Here is a 12,444-nt window from a genome sequence, read left to right on the forward strand (position 1 = left end):
GGGGGAGGACCAGAGGCCAGGTGTGTGTGTATGATGTGCACAGTTTTCAGATCCAAAATAACACTTTTAGCAAAATGTGTGTGTGTGTGTGTGTGTGTGTTTGTATGTGTGTGTGTGTATCTGACTGTGAGAGTATGGAAATGGCAGGTGCTTCTGGGTAGCCCACGATTTCAAAACCAACTTGGACAAAACAAAAAACCAAATTCCGCCTGGATTTGATCAAACTGCTCCAGAAGTTGTGAATGCCCCAACACTGGAAGTCTTTAAGAAGATGTTGGATAGCCATTTGTCTGAAACGTTATAGGGTTTCCTACCTAGGCAGAGGGTTGCACTAGAAAACCTCCAAGGTGCCTTCCAACTCTGCTATTGTATTCTATTGTATTGATGTATGAAAACACAATGATAGTCAGCCAGTGCAAATCAGTTTCAAAATAAAGGATTTGGGATCCCCCACCCTTCTTTTTTACCTACTGTCTGTAATGTCTGGGTCAACTGCGCGACCCCAGTTGATATGCTTACCCTGTATGCTTATCCTGTAAAACTGCTTGGAGAGGGCTGTGAAGCAGTATATGAGTCTAAGTATTATTGTTATTGCTATTAGTGTGTTGCTAATACCCAGTTATATATCTGACCTCTAGTAAGGCAGATGACACTACCGTGTTTCCCCCAAAATAAGACAGGTCCTTGTTTTCATTTGACCCGCTGAAATAAGTGCTTGGCCTTATTTTCTGGGAGGACTTATTACTAAGAGCCAAGGTGGCGCAGTGGTTAAATGCAGCACTGCAGGCTACTGCTAGATCAGCAGGTCAGCGGTTCAAATCTCACCGGCTCAGGGTTGACTCAGCCTTCCATCCTTCCGAGGTGGGTAAAATGAGGACCCAGATTGTTGGGGGCAATATGCTGACTCTCTGTAAACCGCTTAGAAAGGCCTATGAAGCGGTATATAAGTCTACTGCTATTGCTATTGCTATTGCTATTTTGAGGTGCAGGAGGCCCCTTAACCTCGGCCCGCGAATCAGCGGATCCAGAGAGAGATGGAAGTTCTGTCTCTGTTTCAGGCACACTCTTGCCAGCCCTAGCGTCACTGGGCATGCCGCTTTTTTTCCAGTTGCCACTAAGAGAAGGGGCACGGTGACTAGGATTTGTGGGAGCGGCCTCCGTGAGGCCATTCCGTGTGGATGGCAGGTGCATGTGGGATGTGTGGGGCATGTTCCCCTCATCCCCCCCCCCAAGGAAATGGTCAGGGACCTGCTGCGCATGCTGTTAGAAATATGATCTAACGGTTGGATTGGCAATATATAAATCATGTAACAATGCTATACCTGTTTCTTTAAATCATACTGTAAAATGTGATTGGTTGCTGTTTTCCTCAATCAGCCATAAGAGGGAGCCAGAATGACTGTTAGCTCTCTCTGTTTTGTTAGATGCTGGGCTGATCTGATCTGAGTGTTTTGGAAGCTGGCTGTTAGAAAGTGCCATGAGCTATTGTAAGTTTTGCAACTGTTAGCAAACTTTGACTACCAGACTGATTATATGATACTGGACTATGTTATTTGGATTATCCCTTAACTGAAAGACGTTGATGACTGACTGTCTTAACTGTGTATGACTTGGACTGTTTGATGGACTCTGATACCTCTATTTCCATGAAAGTAAAAGCCTATTTAAACTGCAGTGTCTTTGTATGCTGGTTTGTGTGTTCTCCAACACAACTCTCACAATGCTTCTCTGAACGTACTCTCTCTCCCAATGGGGAGCTTACCTAAAACATGCATGTAAATGTTTTAGAGGAGGGATTATTTTAGCACATGCACTCAAAAGCCTGATTGGGTTTATTATTCGGGGAGGTCTTATTTTTGGGGAAACAGGGTATTTCAATGCTGACTCAGTGTTTGGACAATATGAAGTTCTGGATGGGGAGGAACTTTTTCTCCCTGAACTCTAGTTTTAGCATAGCAGTTTTGGGATTTTGCACCACTGATGTGACTCTCAGTGAAGCAGCAATTCCCTAGATAGAATTGGTGAGGAATTTGGGGATAGTCCTCGACTCATGGCCTAACCAAGTAGCAGCTGGCAACTGTGGCTAGGTGGCTTTACATCTTTAACAGGTTAACAAAGTTGGAAGGGACCTTATAGGTCATCTAATCCAACCCTCCCCCTTGGCTCAAGCAGGGGACCCTACTCTATTTCTGACAAATGGCAATCCAATCTCTTGAAAGTCTCAAGTGACGAAGCCCCCACAACTTCCAAAGGCAAGCTGTTCCATTGGTTGATTGTTCTCACTGTCAGAAAGTTCTCTCCTTGTTCAGTTTCCATCAATTATTTCTTGTCTGGCCTTCAGGTGCTTTAGAAAATAGTTTGACCCCCTCCTCTCTATAGTAGCCCCTCAAATATTGAAACACTGCTATCATGATCCTTCTCTTCACTAGACCAGCCACACCCAGTTCCTGCAACCGTTCTTCATATGTTTTAGTCTCCAGTCCCCTAATCATCCTGGTTTCTCTTCTCTGCACTTTTTCTAGAGTCTCAACATCTTTTTTATAGTGTGGTGACCAAAACTGGATGCAGTACTTGTATCTTGTGCAGTAATTGTGCACATTTCTAAACTGGGAGGCCATACCTTCATTATTTCCTGGGCTATTGAACTATTGGACTATTGCAATTCACACTATATGGGGTTATCCTTGAAGACCACCAGAACTGGTCACCTCTCAGTTTGCTGTGTGAACTGCACTGGTTCCCAGTTTTCCCCAGGGGTCATTAAAGGTGCTGTATTTTCCTGGATCCGTTTCCCGGTTCTCTAGCATTTCCCCAAGATACATGGTCAGACAATACTGGTTTCTTTGACTGGCATACAAATATGAAAAGCCTTTTGTTTGTCTTTTTTTAAATAGAATGCCATCACAGTAAAGTCTCATTGTCTAACGAAAAACAGGCTCTTAAATTCTGCGACCTGTTGCAAAATGTAAAAATTATAGCGGAGGCCATCAGCAATGAGGCATCGCTGAATATTGAAACGCAAATGGCCCTTTTTAGCTTTCTAAAAAAAATAAAAGAGAGAGAGAGAGAGAGTGAGCAGTGCATAGTTAGCTCCGTGATTGATGTACTTCCCATAAATCATCACAAGAATTGCAGTTAATGTGCCATGTGCATACAGACTGCTTGTTTATAAAGACGTCAATAGCCCTTTTCAGCAAAACATGGAAATTGCATCATTCTCCAGTCTGTCTCCTTTCGATCATTAAGCCCATCGATACCACTGAACAATCTAGGGGCTTGGGAAGTGGGGAGCATAAAGTTTAATCTACTTATGCTGGAGTACTTACCTCGTCTAATCATTCATCATCAGCAAAGCCAGAGTGGTGGTGGGGGGAGATGAATTTAGAAATGAAACCCATTGTTTAATTGTCACCTTCTATACAAATATAGCCAGAATGCTTGGAACAGGTGGAGAATGATAGGAAAGAGAAGACAAAAAGGAAGGGAAACCCATTGCCTGATTTTTTTTAAAAAAAAATTCAGTGGAAGTGAAATGCTGACCCTTAGTCAGCAAATGTTAATCACTTTTACACCAAAGTGAGTGTAACGTTTCTATAGGGAAATTACTTCAATCTGGTCAGTGCAAGGAGCAGTTTGTATAATCGGATTGCAAATAAGGTTTGATCACATTCCAGCTTAATCTACTCTCTGAGCACCATTTACTGCACTAAATCAAAACCTGGGAAAGCTGCAGGTGCTGCTTTATCATCATTACACCCAGGGGGCAGGAACGCGGTAATAAACAGCAAATAAATTGAAGCACTGACTTGCCTGCTACAAGGCATTTCTAATTATCCTCTAGTTTAGCTGGAAATTGCCAGGCTCTCATCCCAGCCAGAGTTTAAACTGTGGCTGAATTAACTGACTGTGAATTCAGGCCCAGCTTTTCTCCTAATGTCTGCATCCATTGCACCTTATTCTCCATCTACACAAGCACTGGGACTGTATAAGATGAGAAGGCTGGCTTGGGATGTCTGAAAAGCCGGAGCTGTTTCTTATTTCTGTACCCTCTTACTAGGAAATGTAGATATTGCATGTGCCACTCAGCACCTTGGCTCTTGTCAAAGAATGGCAAGAACCAGGGATGAAATTCAGCAGGTTTTGACATGTTCTGAAGAACCGGTAGCGTAAATTTTGAGCAGTTCAGAGAACCAGCAAATGCCACCTCTGGCTGGCCCCAGAGTGGGGTGGGAATGAAGATTTTGCAGTATCCTTTTCCTGGAGTGGGGAGGGAATGGGGATTTTGCAGTATCCTTGCCCTGCAGGGGGAGGGGATGGAGATTTTGCAGTATTCTTCCCCTGGAGTGGGGAGGGAATGGAGATTTTGCAATATCCTTCCCCCAGGAGTGGGGAGGGAATGGAGATTTTGCAGTATCCTTCCCCTGGAGGGAATGGGGATTTTGTAGTATCCTTTCCCAGGAGTGGGGAGGGAATGTAAATTTTGCAGTAACCTTCCCCCAGGAGTGGGTGGGAATGGAGATTTTGCAGTATCCTTCTCCTGGAGTGGGGTGGGAATGGAGATTTTGCAGCATCCTTCCCTTGCCATGCCAAACCAAGCCACCCCCACCGAACCATAAAAAAAATGAATTTCACCACTGCCAAGAACCCTATTAAAAATAATACCCAGCTGAGAACTCTGTTCGTGTCCTCCCTTTGCCAACTGGGCCCAATCATCTGGACTGTTTCGTCTCATCCATTTTTCAGGTGACCCAAGCTGCTATTAGCCACCCTTACCAGTGCAGGTCAGAACAATGGCCATCAAAGGGCATGTTGAAGTTAACTAACTGCCCAAAGAAAGAAGGAGTGGATTGCTGAAACCTTGCAAGAGAAGTGAAGTGAATCCCAGGCTCTAGCAAAGGGGGATGAGAAGGAATAACGCACATTTGATAATTTGGGGGCTTCAGTTCCTTGAAATGGAAGAAGGCTTGAAGAATTGGAGTGTAGCAGCATCAGTTAAATTGATGTCCAAGGCAAACCTCATTACCTCCCATTTCCTCCAACTCACCACAGCAACTTGCCCTGGCCTGCTTACCATGGCCAACTCGCCACAGTCAACTTTCCCTGTCCAACTTAGCACAGTCAACTTGCCATGGCCAATTTGCCTGGGAAATGCCTTGCCTTTAGAAATTGTGGGTACTCCATCAGTGGAGGCTTTCAAGAAGAGGCTGGAAAGCTACTTATCTGAAATGGTATAGGGTGTCCTGCTTGTGCAGGGAGTTGGACTAGATGACTTTGAAGGTTCCACCACAAAAGCGCGCACAACAAAAGTGCGCCTGACTAAACCGCGGTGACTAAAGTGCGGTGACAAAACCGTGTGACGAATGAGCGACTAATTAGCCCTAAAGCGCGCCGACAAAAGCACGCCGACAGAAGCGCGCTGTAACGGAACCCTAAACCTAATCCTAAACCTAACCCTAAACCTAACCCTAACCCTAAACCTAAACCTAACCCTAAACCTAACCCTAAACCTAACCCTAAACCTTACCTTAAATTAAATCGCGCTTCTGTCGGCGCACTGTTGTCGGCGCGCTGTTGTCGGCACGCTTTTGACATCGCGGTTTTAGTGCCGCGGTGTTGTCGGCACGCTTATTCGCACTTTTGTCGGGTCACGACTTTGAAAGGTCTCTTCCAATTCTGTTACTCTATGTTCTAAATTCAGAGAGCACAAGTTTTCTCTTAAGGTTCCATCTATTTGCTGAAGCCCATTTTTGGATACAGGAAGGCGAAGACACCTTCACTTTCAACTCCTGGTGAATTCACTGGGTGAAACTTCACTGTTTTCTTGGCAATACCATGAAAATGGTTTGAGCCAAGAATTATTGATATAACCAACATTGATAACTGCTGGGCATCCTAGGAGATGCAGTAGTATATACATTTTTAAAAAGGAAGAATCACTTGCGCATAGAACTTAAGTTTGAAAAAAGAATCTGAGTAAACTAAGTCTGCTTTTGTGTTGAAGGACTGAGATTCCAATCCTAATTCTTCTAAATAAAAGTATATCACGAATCGAGACTGCTTTGGACTTTAATTTCTATTTCAATATGGAACAGCCTTGAGCCATGGTCCAATCAAGGGTCTCAAAAAAGATCTATTTGGCTGCAAAGGGAAACCTCACATAGCCACTCCATGGTGAAAGTTGCTCAGATGCCAAAGTAGTGATGCCAAAATTCACCTGAATATAGAAACCAAGGGTTAGATTTTTCTGATTTCTAAAAAAAATCTTCATGTTCTTTCACAAATGGGAAACTACCGTGGTCCTTGATGCTGTAACAATGGGTGACTTGGAGAGGAGGGGGGGTGACTGGGGAAGAGCATGAGCTAACAGCATTATTCTTACAAATAAAACATGGTACCTGTAGCCCAGAGGTTTCTCAGCAAAGAACCATGGAAGAAATGCTACTTATTGGTAAATGTGCATCCCTCAAAAAGAGATTGAAGAAAGGGTTCATTGCAGTGGTCGGATTCAGCCAGTTTGCACCTATTCGGGAGAACCGGTTGGTAACTTTCTAAGAGGTCCAGAGAACCGGTTGGTGGAAGAAATATTCTTTTGGGTTTTTTTCTGCTTTACAGGGCTAATCCTGTAAGGAAGGCAGGAAGGAAACATTCTGATGTTGTTTCTAGCCTAATCTTTATTGGCCTGCTTACAGAAACTGTCTCTCCGGTTAACCTTTATTACATTGTAACATCTAAGGCAAAGTGCCCATTGACCTGAGTAATGTTGAGTTGGCCATGCCCCCACGGTCACATGACCACTAAGCTCTGTCTACCCACCTGGTCATTAGGACAGAGAACTGGTTGTTAAACTATTTGAATCCCACCACTGCACCCGGTCATATGGCCGGCAAGCCACTCCCACCTGGTCACATGGCCGGCAAACCACTCCCACAAAGGAGGCCACACCCACAGAGTAGGTTCCAAAAAATTTTGAAACCCACCACTGGTTCATTGGGATGTAAATGTAAAGAGTCAGAGGTGGGCTTCATGTAATTTAACAACTGGTCTGCCTAGTGCAGAACCGAAAATGAGAGCGCGCACGCGGCTTCAAACCTTCTTGGGCAGCCATGGTGAGTAGAGAGGGTGAGACACGGAAATCAGCTGGGCTGCATAGGTGTGGCGAGTGAGCCTGAGAGTGAGATATAGAGGATGGGATAATGTCGGGGCAGGGGGTCGGACGGGATAGCGTCAGGGCAGGGAGGCAGGCCCAGCCGATGATCAGAACTACCAATTCACCCGAACTGGTCCGAACCAGCAGCAGCCCACCTCTGTAAAGAGTACAGAGTAGAGCTTCAAAAACTATATGGCTAAGGAGCTACATACGGATAACTGTCATAATCCACTCAAACCCCAAATTGTTGATTCCCCCCTTCCGTCCCTCTACTTTTTGGGCGGAAGAATAAAGTGTAAAAATAATATTTTAAATCCTTGAAGCTGCTGAAGGCACCCAACTCTTTAAACCCTAGATGTAGAAGAAGAGATTTTTGGCTATGCCTACTGTAGAGATTGACCCTTGGCACATTCCTCAAAGCTTAGCATAGCTCTGGAGTCAATGGAAGTTCTTTACGTCTTCCCTTGGACATGGTCCATGTTATGTGACACGCAGAAAGAGGTGGCAAAAATGAAACCACTAAGTCATGCATGGGTTGCTGCTGGCATTACTGCTGGTTCGGTGCACAAAAATTTTTGTGCCCGTACGCTGACTTCACTCATGCACATGCCAAATGCATGCTCCATGCAGGTGCTCATTTCCACATAAAAAGGTCAGTGCATTTCACAAAACGTTAAAAATGCAATATATATATATATATATATATATATAGATAGATAGATAGATAGATAGATAGATAGATAGATAGATAGATAGATAGATAGATAGATAGATAGATAGATTTCCGCAAAGAAAGTTGTTCTGTGCATGCGCAGAGCCAAAAATCAAGATGCCGCCACCGTAGGAGAACCGGTTGAGGGGCCTGGCAGGCCTGCCAGTTTCAGCGACCCAGACCACCAAGTTACTACCGGTTCGGCCGAACTGATCCGAACTGGTAGGAACCCAACCTCTGATGCATGCCGATGTTACAGTAAAATAAATAGAAATTCAAGTTAGTGGCTTGAAATATAGCCAACAATTACGACAAATATCGTTTGCTCCATTTTATTAGATTCCACGAATGTCGTATTCCTTGAATTCAACTAGGACTTTCAATGGCTCACATTAGCATCACCCGCTTCCTTTCTTTTCTTCCTCTTTTTCTGCATTCCCTTCACTTCCCTTCAATAGAAATGCAGAGAATGTCCTTTTGTTCGGTGTTTTATTTGGTATGGAATCTGCATTTAAAGCGCCTCCATCTTGTAGATGAGCTGTGCAGTTTCACATTATGTCCTTTTCTTTTGGGTGTGTGTGTGCGTGCGTGTGTGTGTGTGTGTGTTTTCTGAAGCAAATTAATTAACATGATACAGAACGAGGAGACTACAAATGCTCCAGCCCTCACTTTAAGCCTTCGTCCGCTTTTGTTCTCCATTATTGCACCAAATTATTTAATTGGGTCTCTCTGATTGTGCATAGACACAGCAAAGAACACAGCCCATTGTGGGGAGGCCCCACGACCATAATGCAGTATCAAATTCAATTCCCATCAAAAGTGCTTGTTGCTAAAAGCCCCTGTACTGTGGTTGCAGATTAATGAAGATCTGCATTGAGCATAGTAGTGGTCGCACAGACATTATGTTTCACCAATAGAAGGCCTATTCTCCAAGAACAATAAAAGCATAGAAAAGCGTTAGTCTGCTTATGGATGGAAATAAATCAAAATGAATAAGAGGGTTGATAGAAACAGTCTGAAAGCAGCAGAGTGGAATTCTGAAAACACTGTTTTTGTTTGGCGAGGACTTTCTCTCTCTCTCTTTTTTAATGATGACCATTCATTCCTGCCTCCCTTCCCTCCCCCTGCCCTTTGCCTCTGCTCTCTCAAAACGAGCGCCTCGAAGGAGACTCACAAGCCTGCAAAGTGAAAAATGGATTTCAAAACTGAGTAATGTGGGAGCACACAATCGGGCATCCTGCAGATAAGCTCCCCTGGCCAAGAGAAGCATGACAGTCTTTTGCGCTCGAAAGGAGATGGTGAGAGCCTGAGTCGGGAGGGCAGCAGGCAGTTGGAGGGCCAGAATGGCTTCTCCACTTCACCAAGGTGAGAATAGCCTAAATCAGCGGTCAGCAACCTTAAACACTCAAAGAACCACAAAAGTCCTAACCGGAAGCCCCCCCATTCGATTCTGGAGTCGACTAGAAGCTTGGTTCCCCCACCGTAGAATCTCCTCCTAGTACAGTGTCCTTTTTCCTCTACCTGTCCTAACCGAAAGCCCTATCAATTGTGGAGCTGACCGGCAACAGGGAGCTGCAGCAGAGGGATGAAAGAGCCACATGCAGCTCCAGAGCCGCAGGTTGCTGATCCCTGGCCTAAATTAAACTGGCACAAGGGGAAAAGAACTCCACTGATTCCTCTCCCTGTCCCAAATTCTCCAAAGCACCAGAGGGCAAGACGAGAAACAATGGTTGGAAAGTAACAAAGAGAGAAGCAACCTTGAATTAAGGAAAAACTCCTAACAGTGAGAACAATTAACCAGTGGAACAGCTTTCCTCTAGAAGTTGTGGTTGGTTCATCACTGGAGGTTTTAAAGAAGAGACTGAACAGTCACTTGTCTGAAATGGTATAAGGTCCCCTGCTTGAGCAGGAGGCTGGATTAGAAGACCTCCAAGGTCCCTTCCAGCTCTGTTCTATTCTATTCTATTCTATTCTATTCTATTCTATTCTATTCTATTCTATTCTATCCTATCCTATCCTATCCTATCCTATCCTACCCTAGTCTACTCTACTCTACTCTACTCTACTCTACTCTACTCTACTCTACTCTACTCTACTCATAACAAGCATTAATAAACAACTAAATAGCTCATAACATGTTCCTTTTTCATGACACTGGTGTTGCTCCCAAAACGGGTCCTAGCCTGGTGCCAAAGCCAATAAAGAACACCAGATATGTCAGTAACTCCTGCCAGGTACTTAATAACCATTTGTCTAGTGACTGAAAAAAGTGACTAACAACCAATCAGTGCACTTACATTTGTGGCAGTATCCCCTGGGACATATGATTAAAATTCAGGTGCTTAGCAACTAGCATGTATTTACAAGGACTACAATAATTCCTGGATCTTATGATCAGCATTTGTGATCTTCCCAGACGTCTAGTCAACGGAGCGATCTGGATTTCCTTAACGACAGCCTGATTCACTTAACAACTGCAGTGATTGACTTAACAACCATGGCAAAAAAAGGTCATAAGATCGTCAGGTATGGCTCATTTACCAACAGAAACTCTGGTCCCAATAAGATGAGGACTACCTGTAGTGATTCTTTAACATTTGAATTTTTCCTTTGTGTTGTGCCTCGTTGGAAACATGCACTAAATAGAAAAAAAAATGTTAGCAAGGTATGCAGCAAGGGCATTCAGAAGGCAGATCAGAAAATTCAAGATCTCCATCAACTCTGCAATCAAAGCATCCTAAAAAAGGGGGCGTGAGAGTTGCCATTTTAACTTTTTTTGATGGACTCTCCTGAAAATCAAGTCTGCTTCTAGGCAGAATAATTGAAGTTGCCAATCTCCACCCAGGAAGGCTGAGTTAAATGACTGGTGCAGGGGGGTGGGGGTGGGGAATCTCAAATGTATTTATTTGGGAATACAAAAAAGAATAACAGAACTGATTAAATAAATAACTGTTGGCTGCTTTCCATGAACCCTAAATCGGCTGGCTCATTCTGTCCCGGCCTGACTTTTCTCTAGTTCAGATCACTGTTCTTTGGGGTGTTTTGGCCCCCTTTCTAATGAGGAATGTGAGTGCAAGTAATAAATCACAAGCAATTAATAAGCAGGATTTGCTACTGGCAAAAGTGGAATACGAGAAGACTGGAAAGGAGGAATTGTTTGAGTCCAGATTTCTGGGTTTTGAATTATTCCTTCAAAATGGGCTTGAGGGAAGTTTATAAATTGCGTATTAGAAGAGACTGCCATTGAAAGAATGCCTTATGGCAAGATCGCTCTACATTTTTCCCCCGGGGTTTTTAAACTTACTGATCCCACTTAATATTCTTATCCAACATTTCTTTGTTCTGCCTGAAAATTTAGTTTGCTTTCCCATCATTGTAATTTTATTGTTCGTAACGAAACAGTTCATGGTGGAAGTACAGGTAAACACCATTTAGTGACCAAACCAGAAATTTGATTGTAAAGTGAAATGGTTGTTCATTGAAACATCACCATTTTAAGGACTGGTCCCAAAGTTACCTTTTCATCACTGTCGTAACTGTGAAAGGTCACTAAATAAGGCATTTGCTAGATGAGGACTACCTTCTTAATTTGGGATGGCATTAGGGATGGGCTTCAAAAATTTCAACAATGGGTTCTCTGCCTGGTTGCTGGGTGGGTGTGGCCATGGTGGGCATGGACAGGGTGGGTGTGGCCTAGTTGGCCTCCTGCACCATGGTGGGGGGAGAGGCGTTTTCACCTTCCCCAACCTTCAGAGGCTTTCCTCATACCTCTGGGAGGGCGAAAACTGCCTCCCCTGGGCTCCGGAGGCCCTCCAAAAGTCGGAAACGGGCCTGTTTCCAGCCTTCCGGGAGGCCCGTTTTCCCACTTCCTGAGCCTCCATGCAGGCCCTGCACTTACCTCGTATCCAAAATGGGCTGTGTGGAGACTCCTGGGTGGGGCAGGGAGGAGTGGGAGGGGTGGGATTTAGAGGTTCTCTGAACCAGCCATAACATTAGCTATGGGTTCTCTTGAACCCGGGTGAACCTGTAGCTGCCCACCCCTGGAAGGTATTTTGCACAGTGGGTTCTGAGCTGGGCCTCTTCAGTTCGTTTTTCAACCTCATCAACTTAAAGATCCATGGATTTTAAATTCCGACAATTCCTCAGCCCATCTTCAAGTTTCTGGGATTGAGAAATGCTACCTTGGAGGAGGGTGGAAGACATAAATGAGCAGCCCTTCTACTATTATTACTATAAATAAATGGCATTATAAATAGAAGACACTATCACACAAGCGCACCAATAGTGTAAGCAATTTGGCCCAGTGCTTAAGCCACCAAGCTGGAAACTGAGGGGCTGTGAATTCTAGTTCTGCCTTTGGTATAAAAGCCAGCTGGGTGATTCTGTGGTGGTCCTTCTCTCTCAGCCCAACCCAACTCATAGGATTGCAGTTCTGAGTAAAATAGGAGAAAGAAAGAGTATTATATATGTTTGCCACCTTGAGTGTTTTTTTAAATGCAGGAAAGAGAATAGATGATAGATAGATAGATAGATAGATAGATAGATAGATAGATAGATAGATAGATAGATAGATAGATAGACAGAC

This window comes from Thamnophis sirtalis, unplaced genomic scaffold, assembly GCF_051295495.1.
Source record: "Thamnophis sirtalis isolate CommonGarterSnake01/CBP01778 unplaced genomic scaffold, rThaSir2_p1.2 scaffold_12, whole genome shotgun sequence".
Classification (NCBI taxonomy): domain Eukaryota; kingdom Metazoa; phylum Chordata; class Lepidosauria; order Squamata; family Natricidae; genus Thamnophis; species Thamnophis sirtalis.